The 16179-nt window shown below is 42.9% G+C and overlaps 1 long non-coding RNA gene across 1 annotated transcript in view; it reads right to left on the bottom strand.

Moving 5' to 3' along the window:
- Positions 1-7039: 7039 nt before the first annotated feature.
- LOC132248406 (uncharacterized) overlaps positions 7040-16179 on the bottom strand; it is a 34524-nt gene continuing 25384 nt past the window's right edge. Inside the window, exon 4 of the long non-coding RNA XR_009459589.1 lies at positions 7040-7166. This is a non-coding gene — a long non-coding RNA (uncharacterized LOC132248406). The remainder of the gene's footprint in view (positions 7167-16179) is intronic.

Below are 16179 nucleotides of genomic sequence, written 5' to 3'. Positions count from 1 at the left end.
TTACTGACAGCAGTAAAATGCAAGTATGCGGGATACTTTCTTTCTTTGACCAGTATAAATGCCTTCTTCCTCCTAACCCTGAATTTTAATGTTAAGGGTAGGGGCCAAATTCAGTCCCTTCTGGGACTGAACTTTTCTGCACGTAGAATACATGCACATACAGCATGGCTGTGTTACCTTCCCGTTCTTACTCTACCGATGCATCACAAGTCTAGAGTAGAGGGACCATGTGTTAAGAAAGAAGTTTGTTATCTTAATTCTTTACTCCTTACCCACTGTATTCCCCCAAAGGGGGGCAGAGGGGGGATAATAGTCAGCTGTAACGTGGTAACAATATGCATCATCTGGTAGCGATACACAGATGAAGTGCAGCTGTACCAAAATATTGGTTGCTACACACAACCACACCCCTGCCATTAAAAGGGCTTGGTGGTTGGACGTGAACAGTTCAGAGACAGACTAATAGAGAAATAAGACTGGAAGAGGCCTTAGGATATCATCTGGTCCAATCCCCTTGCTCAAGGAAGGATCATCCCAGTCAAGTGCACTTAAAAAAATTATAATGATGCAGATTCCAAAACCTCTCTAATTAATCTGTTCCAGAGCTCAACCACCTTGATGTCAGAACAGTCTTCTCAATATCCCACCTAAATTACCCTTGTTACAATGTAAGGCCATTGCTTCCTGTCCTGTCCCCTATGACCATAAAAAATATTTGATCACCTTTGTCAGTACTTTTGCAATGAAGACTGTTACCATATCTCCTTTTAGTCTTCTCTTCCCTAGGTACTCCAGTCTTTTTGTATGTCATATTTGCAGACAAAAAGCAACAGGCATGACAGAAATGAAGCTGGTGGTCAGGGATGCATTTTGAAGAGTTTGTAGCCATAGCTCAGTCTCCTTTGGTTGGATGTATACACCCACAACTGTAGTTTCTACAAGTGCTCTTGGATTTCTTACTCATGTTAAGCTTTCATCCAGCAGCACCCACAGTTAGTGCTTTCTGCCATTTCTACTTATCTAGGAGACTCTTTCCTATCATGCCAGATGATAATTACTTAGACTTTTTGCCACCCTTCTTTTGGCTGGACTACAGCAATGTGATATACCAGAGCAGGGGTTGTTAGCTGGGGGTACTCATACCCCCAGGGGGGGTGGTATTTAAGAAAGCTCTAGGGGGTATGAATGGGCGGGTGGGGACGGAGTGCCACCATGCACCATCCTGCACTGCCACGCCGGTGCTGCCCACCCAGCTGGATGCAGGGGGTGGGGGAAGCTCTCATATGGTGGCTGCCGCTGCTCCGCGTTTAGCCATGTGCCACCCCCTCCCCTCCCACTCCGCATCTGGCCGCCGAGGGTACACTGCTCCGTATTTGGCCACTGGGGGTATGCTGACCCATAAAAGTTGAAAACCCCTGTACCAGAGCATAAAGCCTTTTAGCATGAGGAAACTCTAATTTATATATAATACTGTATTTATTGTATCTCCTCAGTGATTCAGGCTATTCAGTCTGCTGTAAGCATAAGCCTGTCCTCTGCTCTTTGCATAGCCTTTTCATAAAATTTCAGATCTAGTTCAAGGTTTCTGTCATTATCTACAAAGTAGTCTATGGGCTGGGCCCAAGATACCTCCACAATGAAGACACTGGTCTATAATTTTACTCCCTGAGTGCCATTCTACTCTTACAATAATGGTAAAAGTTGTCTGTGCAGGAGAAAGATACTCGGAAGCTAGCCCAAGACTGGAATGAACTTTCTCAGGAACCACAGACCACAATGAGTGTCGATACCTTCCACATCATGCACAAGAGGCACATGCTTTTCTCTGCCTCTAACATAAAGGCATAGTAACTCATATGTTAAAAACAAAACCAAAAAACCAAACCATCCACTCCCCAAACATAACACTATACTGCAGATGCTCTCTTGCCCTGGGGAGAGGATGAGTGAACAAGCAGCACATGACAGATATTAGTCATGTTACTCAATGCACTGCTCAGTTGCTACATTCATGAGCACTGCAGAATTTTCCCCCAACGATCACATTAAAATAATTTTATTAACATTGCAAAATGAAGCACTTGGTAGCTTTAGTAAAGTTCCCTGTGCAATTTTATTTCTGTAGGCAGAGGCATAGCATGGAAAAACAGCACCTAGAACAGTCTTCATTCTCCCAGTCATCATGCTGTGCTCCCCATACCTACCTTCTCTGGAGGCTCAGGAACAAGAGCAGAGAGCTAGACGGTGTCATGAAGTGCACAGGAAACCACAGTTCTCTAAGCTATCAGTGGAGTTTGCTGCTGATGTAGGGAAACTGTCACCTCAATTTTTTGCCACCTTTAGAGGGCAAAAAAAATGCTGAATTTGGCAGAAAAAATGGTCAGTTCCCTCTCCAGCAGCAGTAAACTTCACTGCTGCTCTACAAAACTATGATTCCCAAAATGCAGAGGCAAGCAGCAAGACAGGCAGATGGCAAACAGTAGCCCTGAAGTGCCCTCCATCTTGGCATCCTTGCCCTTAGGTGGCACTGAGAGCATGGGCACCACTTGCCCAGCCTCTGTTACACTACTGCCCTTAGCAGATTTTACGGTGCTCATTGCCATTGTATCTAAGTCCTTGACAAACATTATGTTATCTCTATTTTAACAATAATGAACCAAGACACAATGAATTAAACAGTATCCACTGCTTTGGCTTCCTGCTTACAGTCCCTACAGCAAGATTTTTCAGAGTGGTTAGCACAATACAGCATTTCATTTGTTCAGACACAATTTCTAGTGACTTCACTTGCAGCTGTGAATGTTCAACACTTCTACAGATTAGACCCTGGGGTCTCAAGCTGTAGTTGTAATAAGGTATACACAATCAGTAACCACCTGTGAAAAGTTTGTTTATGTGACATGCTTAATATCATATAGGATCTTTGCAGTGCAGGGATAGTATCTGTTCTCCAGCATGAAATTCAATTGTGGATATGTCTACACATGCAATTAATGTGACTGAATATACTCCAGCTCAAACTAATTCTGACATCATTGTCTACACGTGCATTTAAATGCTGTTTTTTACTGCATTGCTAGATACCACTTATATCTGATGGACCTATATGGCAGCACAGTAAATTAGTTTACTGTCCCCTAATTGCTGCACATGTATAGATGGTGACATTTTCATGTGTAGCAAATTAGTCTGCTGCACAGTAAATCATCTTATGTAGACACACACTGTGAGACTCTCCTTCCTTTTTTCCTGCAAGCCTGTGCCTTATTCACTACAACAAATGAGTTAGAAGTCCTATAGACAAGAGCATTCTTTGCTACACAATTCTCATACCCAAAGTCCAGTTTATTCTGCATACTGAATGAGGCATATAATATAATGTATATGTCCAAGATCAGCAAATTAAGGTTCTGTGAACAGCCTGAACTCTGGCATTTCCTAACATCTGAATGCCTGATTTTGTAACTGTAATAATGTTGTCTTAATGCATGTGTGTGTATGTGTCTGTCTGTCTGTCTGTTCTATTTTTAGGTATTAAAAAAACCACGAAAATAAGAAAATCCATCTTTTGCCATCATATGTACACCCGCATAGACCAGGTGTACATATGATGGCTCAGGAGTTGGAACCTTTAGACTTAATGCACAGACTGTTGACATTTTTTAATGGAGTTAGTGGTAACAGTAGTAGGTTGCTATCTTCTAAGTTTTCCAGCACTAGAGGAGGATAGTAGTAGGTTGCACAGATATTTTCTGACAGCTGAGTAACAGAGACTTATGCAGTATTCTTCAGTCCACTTACATTTCCAAATGAGCATTCAGATTTATCTGCCCATTTCCCACAGCCTCAGTGCTTTCTTCCCAATCCTTTACAATGAGTTCCTGTCCTGTCTCTGCTTCACCAGTCCATCCTGGTCTGATTTTCATCAACTGGAACCTGGGCTGGATCCAGACTGCAGGGCTTCTCCTGGGCCAGATCTGTGTGGCCAGCAGTAGCTGTGGTAAGCCTGGTGATAGCAGTGACAGGGTCTGGAGGATCTCTACACAGCTCTCACTCAGTCCTCTGATAATGACAGCTAGGTCCATTGGAGTCCAGACACCTCAAATTCTGTAGCAGGCCATGCCATCCCCAATCCCACTGCCTAATTTCTGGTAGCCTAGTGATAGTCCAGAGACTCTTATGTTTGATACCCCTTAACCCAGATTGTCTTTCTCAGGCTTCCTAGATTTACTTTCTCAGGCTTCTGATCCCATTCACAATATTTTCATTGATCCCTTCAGTCTTCCCATGTCAATCAGTCTCAACTTCCCTTTCCCTACAACTCCCAGTCTTCTTGCCCATGTTCTTTCCCATGCTGCTCACTTTGCTTCCTTCCTCTTTCCTGGCCCAAAGTAGCTTCTTCCACCCCATCCCACACTAGAGAAACTGATGGGTATTGAGTATGCATAGCAGGATGGAATCTTTAGAGGTTTTAGCTGTTAAACTCTAACCAGTGTTTAATAAGCATGTGTGAAATGCAGTTTTTCAGAGGCTCATAACTTGGCCATCACTGAGCAGGTTTTCATAGGCATGGCCAAAGGCATGTCTCTGCCACCCCCTGCACAATTTCCAAACCCTAGGTACCTAAGAACTTCCAAATGAAAGGTCATTTGAGGTTTTTTTAAACATTAAACCCTTTTTCTTGGAAAGAGCAGAGTGGTTTTGGATTAAATTTTTGCAAAAAATCCATCCAGATAGATACCTGGCCTGGAAAAATAGAGCCTAAATGATCAAACAGTGGGTCTCAACCTTTTTAAAGTCAGGGCATCCCTCCAAAACTTTTTGCAATTTTGTGGTCTCCCAGTTTAGGGCCACTGTTGTACTGCCTCTACTTACTTCAGTGGTTTTCCATTGAGGTTCTACAGTGTGCTTTTCCATGTATTAGAGTTATCTGATAAACCTAAAGCAGGCAGGAACAGAAGCATAACTAATGAGTTTTGTGTCCTGAGCAAAAATCCCCTAGAGGGTCAGGGGAGGAAAGAAAGAGAGTGGTCCTGCCTGCCCCAGGTGTCTCTGTACCTGGCTTCTCAGGCATGTACAGGGCTTTTCCAGCCCAGCCTGATTCCTCCAGCTGGTCAGTGCAAAAGGTTGGGGCTGGGGCCACAGTCTTTCCCAGTCTGACCCTGCATGCTCCTCCTGGAAACAATCCCAGCTTCCCAGTGCACCTCTGTTTCTAGGAAAACTGTTTGGGTTTAGACCAGGATAGGCTCTGAGAAGAGTAGTGCTTCAACTGCAGCTGCTTCCCAATCTGACTCTGCTGGGGTTATGCAAGGCAGTTTTACCTAGCCACGGCAGCACCCCTGTGCCATGGCACCCCTGGAATGGTCTCATGGCACCTCTGTTGAAAATCACTAACTTAAAGAGTTTGGCAAAATTTAGTCTCAGAAGAAACTTTCCCTGTCCCACATAATTTACAATCTAAACAAATCACAGAAAACAGAACAATTATCCTCTTCATTTTGCAATGGTGAAACAAAACACAGAAGCCTAAATGTAACTCTACATTTAGATGGGTATCACTTGTCCAGCTAACTCAGGCAGCTTTCAGATTCTTTTTTTTACCAAGAAAGGTACATAACTCTTGTAAGTTGTAAAATATAGCAGCAACAATCACTCCTCCCCACCTTTTGTCCAGTAGCCTAGTGGTTATGGTAGTTACTTTCAGGTTGGAACCAAGAGGAACCTGAACCTACACCACTCACTTCCTAAGAAATCACCAAACCACAGGCGAGGCCTAAGTAAGAGTCTCCTCTACCTCTCCTATTTGAGGCTGGTTTACTGGGCAGTCATGAGAAGAACTGAAGGAGGGAGATAGCAGCAGACCAAGTTATAGATGAGACATAATCTGTTCATATGTAGCCAATAGTGCCTGTTTCTTACTCTACAAATACAAGGTAGTGACCTTCCATTTCATTATGTGTTTTCCTGCAGTAAGTATTCCTATTGATGACACCATTGACAGAGTCTGTGGCCACATCTACATGAGACCCTGACTCCGCAGTTGTTACTGCACAGCAGGGCTGTGTGAGGCTTCGGTCGCTGATTTGATTTGGAGGAGATTTGGCGGCCGAATCTCTGAATCTGAATCAAATCAGGAAACACATTAAAAGGTCTGAATTGAATCCAAAGCCTCCAAATTGATTCAGAAAAGATTTGGAGCAATTCAGAGATTCAGATCGGCCAGGGAGAGGTGGGCACAGCCAGGCGGCTGCAGATTATCCCACAGCTCCTCCGGCTGTGCCTGCCTCTCCCCGGGAGGGGGGCCCACAGCAGGAGCCCCCATGGCTGCCCTGCTGGCCCCATCCTCTACCCATCCCCATCCTCCCAGCACTTTAAAAAACAACCAAACCCCACACTCACTGGCTGTAGCAGTAGTGATCAGGGCCTCTGAGGGCTTGTGGCAGAGCCCCCCTGCACAGTGCAGGGCAGTGGGGGGCAGTGAGGGCTGAACACAGTGCCCCCGGTGGCTGGGGGGTGGAGCACGGTGGCAGCAGGAGCATGGCAGCAGCGTTGGGAGCCCAGCAGCGGCAAGTGTGGAGCTCCTGAGGGTCTCCTTTAAGTGTATTTAAGGTGCAGGTTTGACATTCACAAATATTTGAAACCACGAATGCTGAACCCGTGAATAGCGAGGGTTTCCTGTATTTGCATACACATGTGCTAAATGACTGCGCAGTAACCACAGTTACTGCACAGGAGCATCCCTGAACAGGTTTTTGGTGATGCTGACTGCACAGTAGTTCATTCCTACTGCGCAGTAACATCACATCACATGTCATGCCATGTGACGCTACTGTGCAGTAGTAATGAGCTACTGCACAATCAGCATCTCGTGTAGACAAGGCTAATGTGTGTGTGTGTGTGTGTGTGTGTGTGTGTGTGTGTGTGAGAGAGAGAGAGAGAGAGAGAGAGAGAGAGGGAAGTAGCCATATTTGTATCTCAATCCTTACTTATATTAGACAGCATTATGAAATCAACACATCTTTTTTTAATAGTGCTTGAATATTAATAAAACACTGTATACATAGAGCTTTTGATACTTCAAGAAAAGTCCACACTTAGCTTCTATCTTCTCCGGGTGGGTCTAGCATAGTCAGGGCCAAATGGAACATCAATGCTTGCTGACGTCACTGAAAAAAGAAAACAATAGGAAAATGACAATCAGAGGAAGGTGAAAGATCTAGTCCCAGTGTTTCCTGTTCCAGTTGCTAGTTTATTCAGATGGCCTCCAGATAATCTATGCCAGATAGATAACATGTGTAGTTAGATAGGACAATGTTTATCCTCTTCCCTTTGTTGATTGTCATTTGCTGGAGCTGTCTAGGCTGGATGTATTGTGTGCCCTACCATCCTGTCTACTTCTGAATTCAGAGATTGATATACTGTCCTGTGATGTTGGAAGCAATATTAGGGAAGCAGGGCCTAGCAAGTGCAATTATGTCAAAATATGGAATAGCTTTCCATCCTCAAACATCTAATGTTATGGCACATTGTTCATCTAAAAACATAAATATGCTTAATGGGAAAATAAAAGAGAATGTACTCCAAAGTGGAGTACTTTACATTTATTTTTGTTGAATTGCATCCTATTTTGTTCTGCCCATTGATCCAACCTGTCCAGGTTAGCCTGTATCTGCTCCCTGCCCTCTGGTGTGTTAACTTTGCCCCATAACTTGGTATCATCTGTGAACTTGGAGAGGGTGCTCTCCACACCCTTGTCCAAATCGCTGATGAAGATATTAAATAACACTGGTCCAAGTACCAAACCCTGTGGGACCCCACTGCCCACCTCCTTCCAGGCCAAGAACAACTCATCCACCACCACTCTCTGGGTGCTGTCCCTAAGCCAGTTGGCCACTGACCTGACTGTGTAGGCATCCACTCCACAGTCTGCTAGCTTCCCTATGAGAATAGGATGCGAAACTGTGTCGAAGGCCTTCCTAAAATCCAGGTAGATGACATCAGCCTCAGCTCCTGTGTCAAGGCAGTGTGTGACCTGGTCATAAAAGACTATAAGGTTTGTCAGGCAGGATCTACCTGTGATGAACCCGTGCTGATTTCCTTTCAGCATCATTTCCCCTTCTGGCCTTCACAAATGCACTCATTGATGATTTTTCCCAGTATTTTCCCAGGGATAGAGGTAAGACTGACTGACCTAAAGTTACCTGGTTCATCCCTTCTCCCCTTCTTAAAAATGGGCACCACATTGGCCCTTTTCCAGTCCTCGGGGATCTGGCTGGAGCACCATGAGTGCTCAAACAGCCATGCCAGCAGCTCTGCTAAGACACTGGCCAATTCCTTCAGCACCCGTGGATGGAGGTCATCTGGGCCAGCTGACTTATACCCATCCAGCCCTTCCAAGTGCTCCTTAAGTAACTCAGCACTAACCTTTGGCAGTCTGGTGCCTTTTGAACATCTGTCTATGCTCATAGATTGTAAGGTTGGAAGGGACTTCAGAAAATCATTGGGTCCAGCCCTCTACACTAGGCAGGAAAGACAACTGGGGTCAGTCAGCAAAGTGACTGTCCACTCTCCTCTTGAAGATTTCCAGGGTAGGCTATTGCACCACCTCTGGAGGGAGCTTATTCCACAGTATGGACACCCTAACTGTGAAAAATTTTGCCTAATGTTGAGCCTGAAATGGTCTTCCAGGAATTTGTGGCTATTACTCCTGATTTTCCCCAAGGGTGCTCTGGTGAACAGTTGTTCACCGAGCTTTTGATGTATTCCTCTGGTAAGCTGCTATCAAGTCCCCTCTCAGCCTTCTCTTTTTCAGGCTAAAGAGTCCCAGATCCCTCAGCCTTTCCTCATATGGCTTGCTGTGCAAGTCTCTGATCACATGGGTGACTCTTCTCTGGACTCTCTCAAGCTTCACCACATCCTTGTTAAAGTGGGTGCCCAGAACTGGATGCAATATTCCAGCTGTGGTCTCACCAATGCTGAGTAGAGCAGAAGAATCACTTCCTTGGTTTTGCTGGAGATGTATTGATTGGTGCATGCCAGAGTATTATTTCCCTGCTGGCTACAGCATTGCACTGCCAGCTCATATTCATACTGTAGTCTATTATTACCCCCAGGTCCCTTTCATTCCTGGTGCTGGTCAGTTTGGCACCTCCAAGCCTGTAGGTGTGTAGGGGATTGCTCATTCCCAGGTGGAGCACTCTGCATTTCTTGATGTTGAACTTCATCTCGTTCCAATCTGCCCAATTTACCAGCCTGTCTAGGTCCACCTGTATCTGCAGCCTATCTTCAAGCGTGACCATGCTTCCCCATAACTTGGTGTCATCTGTGAATTTGGCCAATGAGCTCTTCACCCCCACATCCAAATCATTGATAAAGATGTTGAAAAGCACTAGACCAACTGCTGACCCCTGAGGGACACCACTAGCCATTTCTCACCGTGCACTGCAGTTGACTGGTATATCTGCTCTTGAGATCAGTAGGGCTGTAAATTTTGCACAAGTACTAAACTCACATTTCTTTTCAACAGTTTGCTGAACACACTCTTAGTGCTGAAATGACTGACCAGCATGCTGCAGGGTGCTGAAATGATGTAGAATATAGATGGTCCAAGGAAGTGTATGCAATATTTTTAATAACATTTATAAAGATGTTGAAAAGCACTAGACCAAGCATCGACCCCTGAGGGACACCACTGGCCACTTCTCACCAGGACAACACCGATCCATTCATTAGAATTCTCTGGGTCCTACCCACCCAACTGTCTTGCACTTAAGCCCAGAATCTTCCAATTTTTTCATGAGAACATTGTAGGATACCAGATCAAAGGCTTTTTGGAAGTCAAGGTATACAATGTCAACCTCCTCTCTCTTATTCAGTTGACGAGTTACCTAATCGTAAAAGGAGATGAAGTTGGTAAGACAAGACCTGCCCACGGTGAAGCCATGCTGGCTGTCATTCAGAATCCTACCTTCTGCAAGCCTGTTGCACATAGATTCCTGAATGAATTTTCCCAGGATTTTCCCAGGATAGAAGTTAGGCTAATTGGCCTATAGTTACCTGGGTTCTCCCTCCTCCCTTTCTTGAAGATGGGCACAACAATGGCCCTCTTCCAGTCCTCAGGGACCTCTCCAGAGCACCGTGAGTTTTGGAAGAGCTTCACCAAGATCCGCAATGACTTGGCCAGCTCCTTCAGCACTCTTCCGGTCCTGCTGACTTACATATGTCTAATTTTTTTAATTGATCACACATCAGGCCTACGGCAATAGTAGGAAGGCAGTCATTCCTACCCTGCTCATTCTGTACCTTATCTGGCATTATTTTCTCCTTGATCTTTGAGGATGGAGTTTAAGCATATTGAAAGAGGGTCTATGTGTGAAGGTGCCTTGCCGTGCAGTTGACTGGTATATCTGCTCTTGGGATCAGTAGGACTAAATTTTGCATAAGTACTAAACTCGCATTTCTTTTCAACAGTTTGCTGAACACACTCTTGGTGCTGAAATGACTGACCAGTATGCTGCAGGGTGCTGAAATGATTTAGAATACAGATAGTCCAAGGAAGTGTATACAATGTTTTAAATAAAATGTTAGGCACACATTGCTATGTAATAGATAGCAACAAATCCAAAAGTGGGTAACTTAGCCATAGGCATAGGTCTACAGGCTGTTGGGTAGATATAGGGGCAGAGCATTTCGTCTGGGGTCAGAGTTGGTGAGACAAAGAAAAAGCAGCTCCCTGGGCATGTCTACATGAGCTGTTTACTGCATGGTTGACTAATTAACTGGGCAGTAAATGTCTTGGTGTCTACACATGCACCCCTATTAAGGCACATGAAAGTAATTAACTTTGCAGCTAGGGAGTTCTTGTAAAATACAGATACTACCCTGCTGCAGAGTTTTTTTGTGCACAGCAGCACACATGTAGACACTGGCTTGGCTGGCTGGGGCACAGGGTGCTTCAGTGGGAGGTTAGCTGGCAAGCAGCCCCTGCACTGAAGCACCCTATGCTCCAAGCAGCGCCCCCCCCCCATGGAGCCCAGTCAGAGCAGTCCTGGGCTGGCAGGCTGACCTCTTGTGTCCCAGGCCAGCCCAGACTGCTCCAACCAGGCTCCAAGTGCTGTGCATGAAAAGCTCTGAAGCAATAAGCTCCAGAGTTTATTCTCCCACATTAATTGCACATATAGATGCACCACCTTTGATGGAATGACAGGCTCCAGAGGGTTCAAACTTGCTTGACCAGAGACCCTTGATGCAGGGTCTTTGAGAGCAGGGGTTTGAGACAAGGATCCCCAAAGAAATCTTTTTTCCATCCTCACAGCAATTAGTTTTGGCATACACTTAGTGATGATCAGGCAGGAACTAATGTCTTAAGACTTTATCATTTATTTTACCAAAATAGCAAACTAGGGAACACAGTGCAGTTGAAATACTAAAAACATCTCAAAAAACTAAAGCCCAGGAATGCACCACAAATGTTGCCTAGTTTATTGCTCTTCAGTAATGAAAATGGGTGTGTGTGTGGAGGGGAGGGGGATTAAGATTATTATCTTTAGAAGTTATGAACAAACATGAAGGTAGATGACCTGTCTTCAGTTGTCAACCCCTGCTAATCTGAAACCTTATTGAATAAAGCCCTGAAAAGGCATACAGCTTATCATGGTGTCACTATCATATTTGGAGCTGCAGTGGTGTTCTTAGGAACTCCTAGCTGAATAACAGACATACTAAATTCATTTGAGCAAGCTTAATTTGCAATAATTATAAACTTCACATGCATTTATTTTGTATAAAGGTTCCAGATGAGACATTTCTCACATACGTTCTTTAGCTTTTCCTGAGGCCTAATGAATTACTTGAAACTGCAGCCCTAGATATTGATTAGCCTTGCTCAGTTGAAATCCAGGCTTAGCAGTCTCTAGTGGTCTCTATTATTTGTCATCATATTCTTAATAAAGAGCTGCAATATACCTCATCAAAAAACTCAATGATTTTAGATTTGTGTCACAAAAAAGACACCCTGCTAAATTGTGCCCTCTAATCCCAAATTTAAGGCCTTCTTTGTTACTGAGGAGAGTAAGAAAAAAAGATTGTTTTTCTCCTATTTTTAAAAAAACAGCGGTGCAACAACGACATGCAGAACAGACAGGACTTATCAATTAAAACAAATTCTGTATCTACTATGACAATAGGAAAAGATCACTTTTCATTGTTTTCCAGTTCCCTGCCCTATTAGTATGATAAACTAGTGAATGTTACACAGATGCCTTGTATTAAATGACTCCACTTAATCCAGGGATCAGAAATATTTTTATTTGAGTTATAATCTAGCTATGAATTTTATAGTCTTTGAAAGGATGTGAGGAAGAATGTCTTGTATTCAAAAACTTGCTTAACCCTATACCAACTACAGAGTTGGTTGAACAAAAGATATCACCCTAAGATATCCTTGCCTCTCGCATAATTTCTGTACCATCCTAGTTATAGCATGATTCTTGCACTGCCATAGTCTTTGAAGAAACACAATGGTTACCCAACATAATATTAGCCTAATAGTACAACTTTGATGAAATACAACTGTTACACTTCAGAGAAGATGCAAAATTATTTTTTTCCCAGGGATCCCACAACAGAGATTTTTATGAATTACTGTATCTCAGCAAAACACCATTTGTTAAATTTGACTTTATTGCAGTCATCCCATTTGAAGTTTAAAATTTCAGGTTATTCCCTTAAGACATTTCCTATCATTTTCTTTGTTTTGTGATATATGTTATGCCCTGCAAACTTTTAATGTATATGACCATGGAGTTCACATTGCATAATATAAACAACCATTCTAAACTACCAGAATCATTCTCTACAGGCCACTTAGCACTAGCAGACTTTAAGTACAGGAGTAACTCCAGTGGGACTGCTTATATGCTTAATTTTCAGGATTAAGCTTTATGGGCACTTTTACACGTGCTCTGGCTTTGAGAGCCACTCTAATTAAAGCACCACAGCATCTTGTGTATCAGTGTCACTGTCCCCACACTTCAAAATGGTGACAGGGGCACTTGAACTAAAGGTTGTTTGATGAGTACTACTCTCATTTGACCCAAACCCAATATCTATTTTAATTTAAAAATAAAATTATTTTAAAAAATTAAAAATCAACTTTTCCCTTATCAGAGCCCTTTTGCAGGAAGCATTGTATAAACACTCTGAATTAGATTTTGCAATTTTATAAGCCAAACTTTATCCTTGTTACACAAAGAAGACAACAATATGTCATTGTCCTTTTACAATTCCCACTGTAAACAGTTTATAAGATTTATTCTTTTGCATGCTAGATAATTACATATTTTATATGAGTGTATCATCAGCAAGTTGTTATTCTGACTGCCCCATAATAGAAACTGTGTATTTTCCCACTGCAGTGGATGCTATTCTTAACATACATTGGCCTCAACCAGCTAAAAATACCAGTGTGCAGTTGCCTGTGGGAAAGTTATGCTGAAGTTATTTCTGTTAAAGTTAAATATTGGTCTCTTACTAGAGTTTTCATACTGTATATGCCATTCATATTTATGCTATATTCTCTCATATGTAATTACTTACAAGTACATGAGTGTCACATGTGGAACATCTTAGGCAAATAATGCCTAATTCACTCTAAAGCTAGTATTAATATGAATAATTAGAATAAGATTAGAATGAAGAAATACTGTCTTGTAATAAATCAGAGTGATGTAATAACAGATATATTCTGATTAAGTATATTGTGGGGTAGGGATTAAAATAGCAAATGATACAGTTCTGTGTTTTCCTTTGCCATGGGGCACAATGTATTGGAGAGGAAAAAAATCCTATTTATAAATTCTTGTAGCGAATATTTGTCTTTGAGTTTTTTACAGAAAGCAGATTCTGAACAAAAATCGGGGTAGTTTTGTTAACTACCAAATTAGTCACTGAAGCGCTTATCAAGCAAAACGTCTTAAATGCTGCCATGTACTACACAGTTTACCTTCAGAGTTGTTATTTGTGAGTAAGCAATGGATCATCTTGGGGAAAGCCTCAAGAGTAGCGAGGATCCTAGCTACCTCCCTGAGCAGCTATGTGAAAGTCCTGGGGTTGGGTTCTGTCCCTGGCTTTAATACTCCAACCCCAGTTGGGGCATAGAGATTTGTTGTGGATACAGCATGTTCTGGCTGCCCAGAGAGAAGACCATTTGTTACTCATCATGAATTGTGACTCCTGCGGCTCATTAGAGTCCTACTGATTATCTCGCAGTGGGAGTCCTGGTTGAAGTTTAGCTGACTGTTTCCAATGGGAGGCTTGTCATAGACTCTTCAGCTGTAAAACTGGAGGCTGAGAGGCAGGGATGTAAAGGAAAATGGAGGAATTTTGATGGATCTGTGAGGAGAAGGCAAAAGAAGATGAGAGAAAAATAAGAAAGAATATATGTTAATAACTGAGAGAAGAGAATTTTGCTAATGGTTATGAATGCTTGCCTTCTTTTACCCAGGAAATAACTTAATCATGTGTTCACAGATTAAATTAAGCAGCTGGGTTGGTGGGTTTTTTTTCTGTTCCAAGGATGTAGCAAAGTATACAGCACAATTTAACAGAACAATTCACCTGTGGGACAAGTCTTTTCCCATTATGATAACACAGATCTCCTCACTGTTTGGTCACAATCACATAACCTGGATGCAACTCCCAACCCCTTAGAAGTTTATATCAGAAAATTATTTACATATCTTTGGCTTCCCTTAGTGCAATTTAATTGGAGGGGGAAAGGAGACAAAGTGAAATTTGGCTAGGAAGCATGGTCCAGCGGCAAGAGCTCTAGGCCAGAACAAGGAGACCTGCTCTACTTTAGGATTCTTGGATGACTTGGAGTAGGTTACTGAAGCCTTATCCACAAAACTAGTTAGCACTCCATGCTCTATGGTGGCAATGTTTGTCCTAAGGTATAAAGCAGGTAGAGAACAGGTGGTGGGAATAAACAGGAGCATGCAAAATAAGTCTTATTGGGAAATAGGTTTCTAAATACCTTGGAGGAGCTGTCTCTCTGATTTACCTTTCTACAGGGAGATATCAATACTTCCTAATTCAACTGGTGGACTGTGAGGTGCTCCAAATACCTTACCATACAACCAGTCAGCTCTTCACAGGCCAGCAGCAAGTACTTCATGGACCTCTAATGTCCATGCATAACCATCTGGGAACCTATGTTTTATAAAGTAACAGGAAGCATTATCTGCTCATCTGTTAATGCAGTAAAAGGGGGGAAAATGGCCCCACAACAAGCCCTTGCTCTCCAGGGAGTAGCATGTTGCCTTTTATTATTACTCATCACTGAGCTTGCATCTGGCTTAGATTGAAAAAGACACTTAACATATGTTATAAGGTCAGAAGGAACCATTGTGTTTATCTCAGGATAAACCCTAAAAGGGAACTTCAGCTTAGTATCACAATATCTAATTCTTAGTTAGTGGAATTTGCAGCCATGAGTTAAGTTCCCCATGCAGTGCAAGGGGAGAATGGGATTCATACAAGACAGTACACATAGCAGAAAGCCATCTAAGCTAGCCAGAGTTGGAATGAGGGATGGGATCTAAGTCCCATCAATATAAGGTTGTTAGAAGCCTAGATCTGGGTTGGATCCCTCCTTGGAAGAAAAAAACTGAAAAAGAAGATATGCCCCTCCTTATTCTTACCAGGTATCTTGGACTCCCAAGTGAGATCCAAACCCACCACACAAATGAATTTTCCTCACCAGAGAATTTACAAAGTGGAAGAGCTTCAATAGGATACTTTAGGATGTATACTAGCTTGCTGGCATGCTCATGTAGGAGGCGGAAAACCTGGGTTCAAATCACCACTTCAAATCAGGAAGAGGAGGTGTCTTTAAACTTGCATCCCAAGTAAGTTCTAGCCATTAGTGAGGAAGACATCACCGTCCACTCCTTATCAGGTTTTTTGAGAGGTGCAACCCAATAGCCAGTCTCAGAACATATTTGGGAGATCAGGTTGTACAGGACCGATGGGTTAAGAAATGCCTGCTTTTAGAAGCCCAGCAGGGTTAAGGCATCAGGCTACTTGATGACATCAGGATTTGGGTGAACATACAGCTGACAGATTTTTAGTGACCTAGGGTACTTTACTAAGGGAGAGCAGGCACTTCTAAAGTTAGGC

Source organism: Alligator mississippiensis, chromosome 2 (assembly GCF_030867095.1).
Source record: "Alligator mississippiensis isolate rAllMis1 chromosome 2, rAllMis1, whole genome shotgun sequence".
Lineage (NCBI taxonomy): Eukaryota > Metazoa > Chordata > Crocodylia > Alligatoridae > Alligator > Alligator mississippiensis.
This window is presented reverse-complemented; position numbering and strand designations above follow the sequence as displayed.